At 51.6% G+C, this 4903-nt stretch overlaps 1 pseudogene; it reads right to left on the bottom strand.

Moving 5' to 3' along the window:
• Positions 1 to 1619: 1619 nt before the first annotated feature.
• On the bottom strand, positions 1620 to 2657 carry LOC147659083 (28S ribosomal RNA; annotated as a pseudogene).
• Positions 2658 to 4903: the final 2246 nt, after the last annotated feature.

Below are 4903 nucleotides of genomic sequence, written 5' to 3'. Positions count from 1 at the left end.
CTTCTGAAAGCAGCCAGGCTGGGGAGAGCCTCCCCGGGCCCCGGCAGACCCCCGTCACCAGCGCCCAGAACCTTGGCTGGCTTCCAGGATGGGGGGGCTCCCGCAGCCTGAGACACCGGGACGCAGCATGAGCCCCAGGCCCGGGCCCAGCCTCCGAACCCTAGCCAGGCCGGGGAGAGCATCCACGGGCCCCAGCAGACCCCGTCACCAGCGCCAGGACCCTCCGCTGGCTTCCAGGACGGGGGAGCTCCGGCAGCCTGGGACCCTGGGATGCAGCACGAGCCCTGGACCAGGGCACGGTCCCAGCTTCCGAACCCTAGCCAGGCTGGGGAGACCATCCGCGGCCCCCCTGTCACCAGCGCCCGGACCCTCGGTGGCTTCAACGACGGGGGGCTCCCACAACCCGGGCCCACCGGATGCAGCACGATCCCCAGGCCCGGTCCCAGCTTCCCAACCCTACTCAGGCCGGGGAGAACCTCCCCGGGCCCTGTTGGTCCCCCCGTCACTAGCGCCCGGACCCTCGGCTGGATATCAGGACAGGGGGCTCCCGCACCCGGGGACACTGGGATGCAGCACGATCCCCGGGCCCGGTCCCAGCTACCGAGCCCTAGCCAGGCCGGGGAGAGCCTCCCTGGGACCCGGTGGACCCCCGTCCCCAGTGCCCAGACCCTCGGATGGCTTGCAATACGGAGGTCTCATGCATCCTAGGGGCCCGCCGGATGGAGCTCAAGTCCTGGTCCCGGCTTCCAAACCCTAGTCAGGCTGGGGAGAGCCTCCCCGGGACCCGGTGGACCCCAGTCCCCAGCGCCCGGACCCTCCGATGGCTTGCAGGATGGGGACTCCTGCACCCCGGTACCCGCCGGACAGAGCTCAAGCCCCAGGCCCAGTCCCAGCTTCTGAACCCTAGCCAGGCCAGGGAGAGCCTCCCCAGGCCCTAGTGGACCCCCGTCACCAGCGCCCAGACCCTCGCCCGGAACCAAGGAGGCTTAAGCCCAGACAACGTCCTCTCCCCGACGGCCTGCTTGGGAGCCCATTTTTCTCAACTATTAAGCCCCCACGAAGTGGGGGCTTACAGAAGTCTGTGGGAAGGACAAAAGTTGGAGTGAGTCCGGCCGCCAGCCCACAGGGCCATCTGGTCACCCAGCACACAGGGCCATCTGGTCGCCCAGCCCCCAGGCCATCTGGTCACCCAGCCCGCAGGGCCATCTGGTCATGCAGCCAGGCAACCAGATGGCCTGGGTCAACCCAGCGCCCTTGCAGTCCGGTGAGGGTGGCCGGGCACACCGAGGCAGCCGCTCTGGAGGCTCCTTCCCCCAGGTGGCTGCTGCTCACCTCCCTGCCCAACTTGCCCGGGAGCAGCGGGAAGGAGAGGCCCGGCCGGTTGCCCAGGCCATCTGGTCACCCTGCCGACCCGCGAGGGATGGTGGCACCCATCCCCGGACCCCAGTGGGGCAGGGATGGGAGGGGGAGGCCCCTGTGCCGAAGGGCACATGGTAGAGGCAGCCTGCCATGGGCCCGCGTTACCCCCTCCGCATCCCTCCCCCTGGCCTGGTGGCAGAGGGACCCACCGCTGGGTGTGGTGGAGGGAGGCGTCCACAGGCACCCACGCACAGAGAGACAAAAGCTTGGCTCAGAGGATGGCTTTCAATAGATCGCAGCGAGGTAGCTGCTCTGCTACTTATGAAACCCTGACCCAGAGTCAGGTCGTCTACGAATGATTTAGCACCGGGTGTCCCACGAACATGCGGTGCACTAAGGGCGATGGAGGCGGCCCCCTTCCGTCCGCGCCCCGGTCCCCAAGCGAGCAGCTCTACGCACCGGCCCCCCAAGAGAGGACAGCTATCCCAGGCCAACCGAGGCTCCATGGCACTGCAGTATCGTTAAGGTTTAGGGGGGATTCTGACTTAGAGGTGTTCAGTCATAATCCCACAGATGGTAGCTTTGCCCCATTGGCTCCTCAGCCAAGCACATACACCAAATGCCTGAACATCCGGTTCCTCTCGTACTGAGCAGGATTACTATTGCAACAACACATCAGTAGTGTAACACTAACCTGTCTCACGACGGTCTAAACCCAGCTCACGTTCCCTATTAGTGGGTGAACAATCCAACGCTTGGTGAATTCTGCTTCACAATGATAGGAAGAGTCGAAATCGAAGGATCAAAGAGCGACATCACTATGAACACTTGGCCGCCACAAGCCAGTTATCCCTGTAGTAACTTTTCTGACACCTCCTGCTTGAAACCCAAAAAGTCAGAAGGATCGTGAGGCCCTGCTTTCACGGTCTGTATTCATACTGAAAATCGAGATCAAGCGAGCATTTGCCCTTCTGCTCCGCGGGAGGTTTCTGTCCTCCCTGAGCTCACCTTAGGACACCTGTGTTATCATTTGACAGGTATACCGCCCCAGTTAAACTCCCCATATGCCACTGTCCCTGGAGCGGGTCGTGCCCAGGGGGCGCTAGGCGCTTGGAGCCAGAAGCGAGAGCCCCATGGGGCTCACCCCCCTGCCTCACCGGGTAAGTGAAAAAACAATAAGAGTAGTGGTATTTCACCAGCGGCCCAAGGGCCTCCCACTTATCCTACACCTCGCATGTCTCTTCACAGTGCCAGACTAGAGTCAATCTCAATAGGGACGTCTTTCCCAGCTGATTCTGCCAAGCCTGTTTCCTTGGCTGTGGTTTCGCTAGATAGTAGGTAGGGACAGTGGGAATCTCATTCATCCATTCACGCGCGTCACTAATTAGATGACGAGTCAATTGGCTATTCTGTACCAATTCGCGGTGGCTCATTCTGGGTTATTATGCTGCCCATCAGCGTCAATTCGATTTTGCTTCCAACAATACAACATTCTTTCGCTCTGGAGTACAGCCACACTGAACGCTGTCCTCACTGGAACTGGGATCACGTTTAGGCCGGAGATAGTACACCCGCAGTACTATTCCAACAATTTAAAATTGTCTACGAACAGTCCTGAGAAATTAAAATATGATTAGCAGGACATCAATAATCAATGTGTGATAACTATGTGTATGAGATTTTTTGAGACCTTTTCCTCAATCAAGACATTTCAATAAGTATGATGTACACAACTATATCTAAATTGTTATAAGCACACATTTATAAAATATACACATCTACAAATTACACATCTAACTAGAAAATGCACATATATAAAATTGTAAAAATTCACATCTATAAAATTCACATCTATACTAAATCTTGTGTCAACTACAAACCTATATGTGAAAACATTATGCTTTATAAGGGTGACATGTGTGCGGCAAGAGAGTGTACATCTCAGTATAAGCTTGATACTCAATTGTCCATGATTACTTGCCACATTTTAAGAGTGTCCATTAAAGTAGTCAGGCAAACATTTTTCTTGAATGGGACTGACATTTGCAAACCTAAATCAGCCAGAACAACATCATTACAATGAGGCCAAATACCACGACATCCTACAATAAAGCCATGAAATTTTACAGTGGTGCATTTTGTGGGATCTTTGATTTGCTGTGACAGTTCCTGCTAATATTTCACTTTACTCTCATATGCTAATTCAAGGGAATTCTGTGAGTTTTCATATCGAATTGAAACATCAATCACTACAGCTGTACCTTTTTTGGTAAACACTACATCTGGTTTTCGTAGTTCACCTTGATTATTCTTAACATGAGGTTCCCTATATGCCATCCAGCCACACCTTTTTGCTCTATCAATGAGCAGTTCCAGAATTTTGTTATGTCTTTTTATCCTAATGTCCTTGGTTGTAGGACATGCGCCTGAAATATGAGAAATTGTTTTGCAAACATCATTACAATATCTACAAGTAGCAAATGTACGATTTCTTCCTCTAGTGATGGTTTCCCTAGTAGATAAAACATTTGCTCTTAGCATCATCGCAGCTATGTATTGGTTTTCTAGCATTTTGTTAGGCTTGCTGATCCAGATGTTTGAGGTTGGATTACTTGCTAAATATTTTATACCGTCACCTTGGACAGGGAGATTTGCCTATTTCTCAAATTCTTCTTTTCTCCAATCATAAGTCACTACCTCATCCATTAGATCCATAGCAGCATCGTGTTGCTCTACGTTTTGGGTGTACTTCTCGATTTCTGTGATTCTGTCTTCCAGCTCATCAAAGTTCTTGATTTTTTGTGCACATTTGCGATTGATAGAGTCTCTGCACTTTTCTGTTGTTACTTCCATTGTAACCTCTGGTTCATCGCAAGAGTAATTTTCAGAAACATTTCATGCTTGCAGTACATCTTTTGCAGATGTTTTGCTTTTATCTCTTCTATCTCTTCTTTTTTCTGCAATTTGTTTTCTGTTTTTATTGTCAAAATGTGGAACCATCAGCGCATTAATATTCCTCTTATTTTCGCATACTTTTTCCAATTCTGCTAGTTGCAGTATTTCTTCCTGTGACCATATTTTTGACGGTTTGCTGCTTGCTAGAGCTGCTAGTCTAGCTTCATGCCGAGCATGTTGAGAAACACCAATTTTTGTTCCAAATCTGAGGTCACAGAATCTGCACAGGAATGGCAGCTCTCCATTTTGAGGTCTTCCTTTAAATTTGGCATAATGGCATGCAATACTGTGGTATTCGGCTTCTTTGTCACATTTTGAACAGTACGTTTTGAGATAGAAGTCTTTGTGCTGGTTGGCGACATGTTTTCTCAGTTCTTTAAAAGTTCCCATTACGTCTCCACACAAGTCACATTTATATTGTTCGTTTGGGTACTTCCAATAAGTGACTTCTTTTGAGTAGTCACTTTTCTTTGTTACTACATCTTTGCTGACCTCGTACACATCGGGTAGATTTTCAAAGTTTGCTGTACCAATGTCATTCTTGGCTGAGGAGGCCACAAACTCGATGGATTTGCTGAGGTCTATTGTT

This window comes from Lissotriton vulgaris, unplaced genomic scaffold (assembly GCF_964263255.1).
Source record: "Lissotriton vulgaris unplaced genomic scaffold, aLisVul1.2 SCAFFOLD_3986, whole genome shotgun sequence".
In the NCBI taxonomy this organism is placed as follows: Eukaryota; Metazoa; Chordata; class Amphibia; order Caudata; family Salamandridae; genus Lissotriton; species Lissotriton vulgaris.
Note: the sequence above shows the minus strand (reverse complement) of the source record. Positions and strands in the feature narration are given on the sequence as shown.